Here is a 10,798-nt window from a genome sequence, read left to right on the forward strand (position 1 = left end):
AATGCACTCCCGATCACACATTTCTTCGCACTTTCGGGTGTGCATGTTGGCCAAACCTTCGTCCATATAACTCTAACAAATTTCAAGCTCGCTCTATTCAATGTCTTTTTAAGGTTATAGTCCTTTACACAAAGGATACAAATGCCTAAATTTATCCACTGGCAGAATTTATATTTCTAGAATCTGTTCGCTTTAATGAATCAAATTTTCCTTGTGCAATTGAATCTCCTTCAAAATTACCCACACAAAATCAAAAGGATTGGCCCTTCTCCCTAACCAAATTCCTTTCCAGTTGGCCCATCTTATCCTCCCACAAATCCATCCTTAGAATCCAACCAAAACTCTACCTCAACCACGTTAGCAAGTAACCCATCTTCACCCACTGCATCACCTTCACCCACGTTACCCACCTACTCACAATCCCCTCCAGATTCTTCCGAATCCATTGACTCACCTTTTTTCCTCTCACAATCTGCTATACCCACCGAATCACCCTCACCCACCTCTACCCAATCCAACTCTTTCCATCCAATGATCACTCGTCCCAAACACATCTCCAAACCAAAAACAATTTACCGATGGAACTGTTTGGTATCCTCTTCCTCGAGCTCTTATTGCCGAATCCACTCCTCTTTTGGTTGAACCCACTTGCTACTCATCAGTTGTCAAAGACGAAAATTGGAGGAAATCTATGAATGTGGAGTTTGATGCACTTCTCAGGAACCAAACGTGGGTACTCGTTCCGCCGTCGACAACCAAAAACATTATTGGGTGCAAATGGGTCTTCCGATTGAAAAGGAGGCGAATGGCTCAATTGATCGCTATAAATCAAGGCTTATAGCAAAAGGTTTTCATCAGCAGCTTGTAATCGATTATGGAGAAACTTACTGTGCAGTAATTAAACCCACAACGGTACATATTGTGCTCTCTGTTGCTATTTCTGCTGGCTAGCCAATAAACCAGATTGATATTCAAAATGCATTTTTACATGGAAATTTATCTGAGGAAGTCTATATGTCCTAGCCACCTGGGTTCGTACACCCTCAATTTCCATCTCATTTGTACAAGTTACAAAGAGCATTATATGGTTTAAAACAAGCCCTCAGGGCTTGGTTCTCCAGACTTAGCAACAAATTGCTCAGTCTCGACTTCTATGGGTCAAAATCAGACACATCTTTGTTTATTTTCAAGTGTAAAATGTATACCATGTTTGTGCTTAAATACAAAGATGATATTCTGATTACTTCTTCTAAACCTGCTGCTATATCTGAGCTACTTGAAAATCTTCACACTGAATTTGCTGCCAAAGATTTGGGAAAATTAAATTTTTTCCTAGGCATTGAAGTAATTCCCTGTTCTCGTGGTGTTTTGTTATCCCAACATCGTTACATTCTAGACATTCTGAAGAGGACAAAAATGTTTAAGGCAAAACCAACAACTTCTCCCATGGCCACATCCACGCATCTCTCAGCCTTTGAAGGTAGTTTGTTTTCAGATCCAACACTATATCATAGCACAGTTGGAGCTCTACAATATTTATGTGAACAAACTATCTCAGTTTATGTACAAACCTACAGACATCCATCGACAATGGGTCAAGCGGCTGCTTCGGTACCTCAAACACACAATTCAATTTGGTCTCCAGTTGCACAGCTCACCCTCAAATTCAATTCAGGGCTACTCAGATGCTGATTGGGCTGGCAATTGGGATGATCATCGCTCCACTGGTGGTTGCTGTGTATTTCTTGGAAAAACTCTGGTCTCATAAAGTTGCAGAAAACAATAGACAGTTGCACAGTCTAGCACAGAGGCCGAGTACAAAGCACTCTCAAACACAACAGTTGAACTCCTATGGATACTCTCTTTATGTTCTGAACTTGGTCTGAGATTCACACAAGCCCCTACCTTGTGATGTGATGACATAGGAGCCACATATTTATCTTCGAATCCGGTTTTTCATGCACGCACTAAACACATTGAGATCGATTTTCATTTTGTACGTGACATGGTCGCTCGCAAGACACTCGCCATCAGTTTTTTGTCCAACAAAGACTAGCTAGCAGCCATTTTCACAAAACCACTGTCCTCAATTAGATTCGGATTTCTTCATGACAAGCTCAACTTCACTCCATTACCGCTGAGCTTGAGGGGCGTGTTAGAGACATCTCCTCATCAACCTCTTCTCAAGATAATGATGTTGAAGATCACAACAATTCAAATGATAGATAGTTCAAATAATAAGATAAGTCTTGTTATCTTGTATAGCATTTATACTTATAACTCATAAATATAGACTAGTTTCAAATTGTATTTTGCTTCTATCTCTTTGTAACAAACTCAATTATATATGCAAAGCCTTAGCCTACGTTAGAGGCAAGGCAGCAAGCAATCATATTATCAGCTAGTATAGGAAAGCACAAGAGAAATCAACATGGAGAGATGACGATAACTTAAATGTAACTCTAATAAAGAAGGGTGCATATTAAGAGAGTGAAACAATTCAGCATAAGGGCCTCTCATTGGATGAAGCTGAGATAAAAACAAGTTATAGTAGATGCCAGTGCTGGTTTTGATGTCCCAAGTTGTACCCTGTCTACTTTAACAATGTAACAAAAGCAAGATATAATGGTTCTCTTTCTGGTGATTTCTTAGAAGCTCCCATGCATTGCCCCAACTCCCATATCAAGTTCATCGTAGCTAGCTAAAGCCTAAAATTCAATAATTAACGTGTCTTTTTTCAAACAATAATGCATGAGAGTGAAATAGAGGGATAGAAAAAAACTTGACAATTGAGTGAAACTTGAGCGAAGATTCGCAAGATGTCGTGATTGACTTGTACTTCACAAGTCATTATTGGATGCTGTTTTGTCTCTTTAAATGTAACTTCATGGACAAGTTTTTTCCTTGACCGACTATCACTTATTGGAAGCCTTAGCCTATGTATTGAAGACTTAACCATTCGGTCATTTTGATAGAGAAAGAGGGCAGCAGCTTCGTGGTGTAAGAAAAATAAGATCAGAGGCAGTAACTTCATGTGTGAAAAAGAGTGCGGCAAGCTATTAGAGAATTAAGGGAAAATTTCTCTTTTATATTTAATTCTCTTTTATTTGAGAATGAGCTTGGGTGTATTGGGCTTTTGAGTTTGAGTGGTTTATTTGTACTATTTTTTGTACTCTACCTTTTGTTAGTGAATTTATCCTGAATCGTCTTCGCTAGTGGATAAAGGTTTGTTAAGTCAAACCACTTAAATCTTGGTGTCTTGTGTACTAATTATTATTTTCTATTCTACTATTTTTTTTTTTTTTGCTTTATTGGTGATCCTATAATTATTTTATCACAAGGCTTGACAATCAACTCAGGCTCTTGAAAACTACAATCGATGAGTTTGTGGAAAAGTTGAACACTACACAGTTTTAGTCCATGAATGGCCCTTTTCCAACCATTTTTTTTTTCTCTTTCTGGAAACAAACTATTGAACACTACAAAGTTTCTTGGGAATTATTTTAAGAAATTGTGTCAAATTAGCGAAACCAATTGTAGTTCTGGTATATAGTGTTAAAGTAATGATTAAGTTATTAAATTTACTTCTTCCTATTATCTTAAGTTTTTGGAATAACTTGTAATGTAACAATGTATCATAGCCAAAGATCCTAGGATAGAATCTTACCTCCATTAGTTTACCTCAAATTTCAATTAAATATTCCACGTGTTAAGTCAAACCAGATGTCTACAATCAAATTGAAGCTCGAGAGACAGAAGTTGGCGAGAGAGAAGGTAGTAAAACTAAATGAGAACCATCATGCAAAGTGAAACTTAGCATCCAAAATAAGTGTTTTGCCCTGTTGCCTTAAGTGACAATCTGCTTCTTAACATGTGTGCAGCAAATAAAATAAAAATGGCGAATGTTAGAGAAAAGTGAAAATAAAAACAGCCTCGTGGTGCCAATTGCTTATAATTCATATTTAATCAGTGATTAGGATAAGTGAAGTGAACATGTCTAGCAAATTAGTGAAAGATACCAAAGGTAATCTCATTGAACATTTGTAAAAAAGATACTATGATTTTACAAACCGAAGAAATCATTTGTAAAAATATATATATAAAAGCCAAAACCCCTCCCAGAAGTGTCTTAAAATTGTGACATGTGGCATGAACCCATTTTGTTTAAAGGCTAAACCGATTTTTTAAGGCATAATTTTTAAACCGGTTTTTTAAGAGTGAACCGATTTTTTTCTTAAAAAACTAGTCATTAATTATATTTCAAGAGTTTTCCATATATAAATTATTTAATAAATTAAGTATTATTAATGTCCAAATCAAATAAGGAAACAAATAATATAAATCAAATTATTATGTATTAATATGTTTAGTAAATTTAATATGTATATTAATACGTTTAGGATTCTCAAAGTTTTTTTAAGAAAAAACCATTCATTAATTAGCATAATTAATTGCGTTAATTATATTTCAATATAATCTACATGTCATTAATTAGCGTTATTAATTGCGTTAACTATATTATAATCCATGTATTATTCTTGCTAATTTTTTTCTTTATACTATTCATTTTAAATAATATATACTTATAGGAACAAATGATTAGCATATACTATTCATTTTAAATCATATCTATTCATTTTCTTTATACTATTAATTGCGTTAACTACATACATATGATTAGCATCTTACGAGATATTCGATGTCAAATGCTCATCTGATGAAGTGAAATTGTTTGTTGGGCTAGCCAGGAGGATTTGGATGAGGAGGAATGAAGTAGTACACGGGGGAGTTTTTACGCACCCATCAGTGTTGCTGCGCCTGACCAAAAATGCCATCACTGACTATCAACTTGCTACTGTCACGGAAGACCCAGCCCCGATGAGCATTGTGGAACAACCCTCACGGACCGAACAACCATCACGCTGGATGGCTCCACTTGTTGGGTGGCTGAAGATGAATTGGGACGCAGCTCTCAATAACTCTTGGGGCTACACGGGATTTGGGTTAGTTCTCCGGGATAGTTGGGGACATCTGGTTGCTGCAAAATGTGTCTCAAGACCGGGCGTGCTTTCTCCTTTGGGAGCAGAATTAACGGGGGCACTCATGTCTGTCCACTTCTGCAAATCCCTAGGGTTGTCGAGGGTTCATTTTGAAGGGGATGCACGAGTGGCTGTGGACGCCATTAATTCAACGGACTGGGATATGAGCAGTCTGGGTCATGTGGTGGATGATATATGTGCTGAATTACATGGCGTCTCTAATTGGAAGTTCACTTTTATTAGCAGGGACGGGAATAGAGCAGCTCACCTCTTATCCCGGTTTGCGGCTTTGTATGCGGTTGATAAAATATGGCGTGATGCACCGCCTGATTGGTTGAGGGAAGTTATTAGTTTGGAGCAAATTGATCTAGAAGAATAAGTGTATTAGTTTATTCTGTGTATCTGTCCAGGCTCTAATTTCGCAGAAACTAATGAGGATAATAGGGGGGTGTAGCCTTTGTGGTGGCACTACCTATTGTCTGTCAAGGCCATTAGGGAGAAATTGGAGTTTGTTGGATGGATGGCTATACCAGCATTGTACTCATTCTATGATGATTGATTAATATAAGAGCCTCTTTTTATCAAAAAAAAAAAAATTCGATGTCCAAACCAAAGTGTAAAATCACAACGATCATCTTGGGGCTTATTTTTGCTTAATGTCCTTTAGTTTATAAAATCATTAATTGTTCGATATAACATGCTTCTTATTTGATATTTATCCGAGGCCTTTTCGCTTACAATATTTTTTGTTTATTTGTATGATTTACCCGAATTTTCAGATATTTTCTTAAAGTACTTTTTTATGCTTTTTTTATTTATTAATTTTTTTTTTTTATGCTTTTGAAAGAAAAAGAAGGCAAAAATTTATTTGATTATTATACAAAAAATGAACTTCGAAACACCTAGGAGATAATTAAGATTGAATATAATATAGGATGATTATTTGATTGCATTGTTGACTGAAATATTTTTTATTATTTTGCTATGTACTTTTTTTAAGGCTCATAATTATATTTGTTTATAATTTGTATGAAATATAATAAGTATAACACTTATAATATTAATGATTCTTACTAACTTTCTATTAATACTTCGATAATTGCAATCCAAGTTTTCTTTTCGCTATTTTTTTTCTTTATATTTTCATTTTAAACTATACATATGGGAATAAAGATTTTAACATGTTTTAATTTATATGGATTAAACAAATTAAAGTTAAAGGCCTTATGATATATAGTAAAATTTTATGCGACTTATACATCTATACAATGTTCTCTGTATGATTGTGTGTCATTATGTTGAGTAATATATTGGTGTATAACCATTAATTAGTATGTTTTTTTTTTTATTTAAAAGGGCATGATAGTTTTTTTTATTTTTTATTTTTTACAACCTATAATGAAAAGTTCGATAGAGATGTGTTTAAATTTTGAAAATAAACTATAACAAAGAATCTCGCGCATATTTTTTTCTACACCAAATTACTTTTTCGAATGTTCATAATTTTGAGTTTTATTTGTATTGAAATATAATTAAGTATTACACCAACAATATTAGAGATTTTTTCTAATTTTAGATTAATGTTTTGATTAAGCAAAATTCAAGTTTTTATCTTGCAATTATGAATAGTAAATTTGATAATTCTTATGAAAAGTATGATTATAATATTTTTAAATTTTATAATTAAATTGTAATGAAAAATCCCGCATTGTGCGGGTTATATAAATACAAATCAACGTGTCCCTTAAAAAAAATGGCGAATGTTAGAGAAAAGTAAAAGTAAAAACAGCCTCATGGTGCCAATTGCTTATAATCCATATTTAATCAGTGATTAGGATAGGTGAAGTGAACATGTCTATAATTAGCAAATTCGTGAAAGATACCAAAGGTAATCTCATTGAACATTTGTAAAAAGATGCTATGATTCTACAAACAGAAGAAATATATTTAATTGTTGCAAGATCTGTGGGTAATGTAATTTAAGTTTATTAAACGGCTTTTAGGACATGATAAACAAATAATAGTTTATAATTTGTTTATGCAAACTATGACACTTTGGGCAATGGCAAATTAGTGAAAGGTGACCCATGGCGTGGTCGTGGGCCAGGTGGGTTAGGGTTTTTTTTTTCTTTTTTGTCTTTCGTCTTTTTGAGAACTTTTAAGGATTTTCTCTTTTTAAATTTTTTTTGAAGGACAAAATTGAGAACATTGCTATCCTTTTAACAGATCGTTAAGGTGCATTAATCAAATTTAAGATTGAAAGCATTCACGGCCAACAACTACTCTAAAACTGCTTTCTTTCTCTATATATAGGAAAAATCTAAAAAAAATCACAAAAACTCATCTACTGCAGCTTCCCTGTACCTTTCTTAGTGCATTTACAATGAAAGAGCTAAATGTTATTTTTATCTAAAATGGCTCTTCGAATTTGTAAAAAAAAAAACCCTTACATTGGATTAGAGAGAAAAAAAAAAAAAAAATGTAGCAGCACTTTTCAATCGAGCAATTTTATTTTTTATTGTTTGACTCACCTGTTTTCTCTTTTTCCCAAATCTTTTGCCACTTTTTAAGAGGTGATTGGTTGTTTTTGGTATTTTTTTTCTGATGAAAATGGTTTTTTGAATTAAAATTAATAAAATAAAAATAAAATATTATTTTGGTAGAATAGATAGAAATATAGTTAATCGGATGTAGAGGCATTTAAAAATTCATTAGCTAAACTAGATAATAGTGAGCTTTGAGGAGCCATTTTGCATAAAAATTTGGCTCCTCCATTGTGAATGCTCTTATACATTATGATTGTTACAGTTGAACTTGGGTTCTACAGTAGTAACTCACATGATTTATTATAATCATAAAAATACATTTTCTGCCCTCTAGGGGTGGACAGATTAACCGATTACCGACTTTAACCGAATCGATATTAACCGTAACCGATAGTTATCGGTCGGTAATCAGTTAAAAATTTTATACCGATAAGCTTATCAGTCGGTTAAAAATTTTTTATCGAAAAACCGATATGACCAATATGACCGATAAGCTATTTTAATTTTTAATTTTTTAGAATTTTATTTTTATTATTGTAGTGGATCAATATAAAAAAAAGCTTCAATAAGGTATTTTAGCCAAAAATATACTCTAAAATAACTAATTTTTAATAAGTTATTTTAGGCTTTAGCCCAACAAAATGTATTTGGACCTACAAAACAATTAATTTTTAGCCCAATTAACAACCAGTAAAAGTCCAATAAAAAGCCCACAAAAGCCCAAACCGATTTAACCGACCGATTAACCGACCGGTTAACCGATTATTGATAATTTTCGGTTAACACTTCTTATCGGTCGGTAATCGGTTAGGATTTGGTTAACCGATAGCTTATCGGTTAACCGACCGATAAGGCCATTAACCGGTCCTAACCGACCGATACCCAGCCCTAATCCTATCACACATTCCTATGCAAAATAAATGAATATAAAAGTTTTTTTAAAAAAAATACTATTTTAATGTTATAGGGAAATATAAAGGGAAGCTATTGTGGAGTGTATTTGAATAAGGAAGCAAAAAGTAGTTTTATTCTCTAAATTTAGAAAAAATGAGAAGGAAGCTGCCGTGAATGCTTTAAGCATATTGGAATGTGATGTAGTTCGACTTGGTGGGTTGCAGCGAAGAACAACAATAAGAGAACGGATAGGTAATTCTAAATCTTGAGTCTATTAATGATCTAAGAATTCTTCTTGAAAAGCTAGATACTTTCTAAGTTTTGAAAGAAAAGGAGAATAAACTCAACTTTGAGTATTCTCATTAATCAAAATCAATAATAAACAATAATTGATTTTCTAGAGGCTATAAGCATGTATTTATATCCCCCAAGACTCTTAAACCTAATAAAACACGAAATATAGACTCTCAAAATCCTAACCCTAATATAATAACAAAATAAAGTCGGTTTAAGGCAATAAAATGCAAAAATAACATAACATCTCCCGTGTGCACTCGAGTGCAGTCACAGGGAGGATCGAGCGCAGTACTAGACGCGGGTGCGCTCAATTGCAGTCACATGGGTAACGAGCGCAGTACCAGACACGGGTGCGCTCAGTCGTGTGCTTGATCGCAGAATGGGGGCTACTGTTTGACTATCTGATCTACATCATTTTCCCCACGTTGGAGAGAATTCATCCTCGAATTCGGCCAGTTCTTTCCACAGTCCTTGGGATGTCCAATTAACTCATTCTACTCGTTGTTCCTCAAGATCAAGATAAGACGACACCTCACAATAGATGAGATACTCTTCATCATCGACATACCTCGATGTTTGTCTGGAAAGCCCCACACACCACTTGACAATTCTTCGGATTTGCCGTACTTCTCTTGTTCCTTTTCCCTTCCACGTGCCATGAAAATATTCAAAAATGGGTCAGCCATTGTTTCCCTTGTGAACATATAATTTTTCTTGTCCGCATAAAACTCACCTTAATCATTGTTAGGAGAATTTAAAATATCTTCAACACCAAGGAAATCAACATAATCACCCTCTTCACCATTAGAATTAGGCACTTCACCTGAAAAGTCTTCATCAACCTCTTCATAATCGGCGATGTCATCCGTGGGCTCTTCCTCTTCTAATTGGTCATCTTCTTCGGGGTAGATGCCGTCAAACATAGGAGAATACCCTTCTTCTTTGTACTTTCCCTCTAGGTTAGATGACAAAGGTCTTTTAATGGGATCTTCCTCATCGACATTGTCATCATAGGTTGGTGGGGAATCTCAATCCACGAACCCTTGTGAAGGATCTTCAACATCATCATACTTGAACTCTTCATTAATTAAGGATCTCAGATTTTAGGAACTCCTCATCAACGAACTCACCTTGCCTCTCCACATATAGATTGGATAGACAGATTTGAGGTTGGTGAGTAATGGTCAAATTGGCCTGTCGTGGACTCTCCGCCTCATCCCATGTTTCCCTAAACACCTTTTTTTTTTTTTTTTTTTTTTTTTTGGTAGGAATTATCTATTTTTCTTGTCATAGCCATAGACCCTTGTCTCCAATTCTGTGAATTTTGGCCCATGGTATACTTATGGGGCAAGAAGGTGACTTACATGTATTTCAATAGTTTCTCCAAACTATTGATCTTTAATTTGCCTTGCCGCACCCTATTTTGCTTCAGTTGTTGCCACCTCGTAACAACACTTCCCCGGAATGTGCGTACCACCAAAGAGACTCGTCGTTCATCGAGCATCCCTTTGAAGTTAAGAACCTCTTCAACAGCCAACACCTAATCTAGAAAATTCTTCGGGTTGTAGATCCCCGTAGAATTCCGGAATATTGTGTTCGAACTCGTTCACCCACCTATTGGCATGAGCTTGCGCATGGTGCTGACGTCCCTGCGTTTGGCTTTCCAGAAAAGGGTTTTCGGATTCATTCCCATATTGACCACACCAGTAGGATACTTGGGTAATGAGGACTTCAATTTGACCCCTCATAGCCTTGAGTCGATCCTCCGTGTGTTGCCATTGTTCAGTGATAGATTTGCCTTCAGCCTTCGCGAATCGTGGTCTTGGTTGGCGACGACAACCGTTCGGCCCATCACTCATGTGCCGCAAGCGAATTGCCGGTTGCTCCTTACGTGCTATCTCCGTGCGCACGTGGACCATGTACATGTCTGCACAACGGTCACTCCTCCCCATTCATGGAAAGTAATTGAGCTCGAATACCAACTGATGCAGCCCGACTTGTGGGTTGCAGCGAAGAATAACA

This window comes from Corylus avellana, chromosome ca5 (genome assembly GCF_901000735.1).
Source record: "Corylus avellana chromosome ca5, CavTom2PMs-1.0".
Taxonomy (NCBI): Eukaryota; Viridiplantae; Streptophyta; class Magnoliopsida; order Fagales; family Betulaceae; genus Corylus; species Corylus avellana.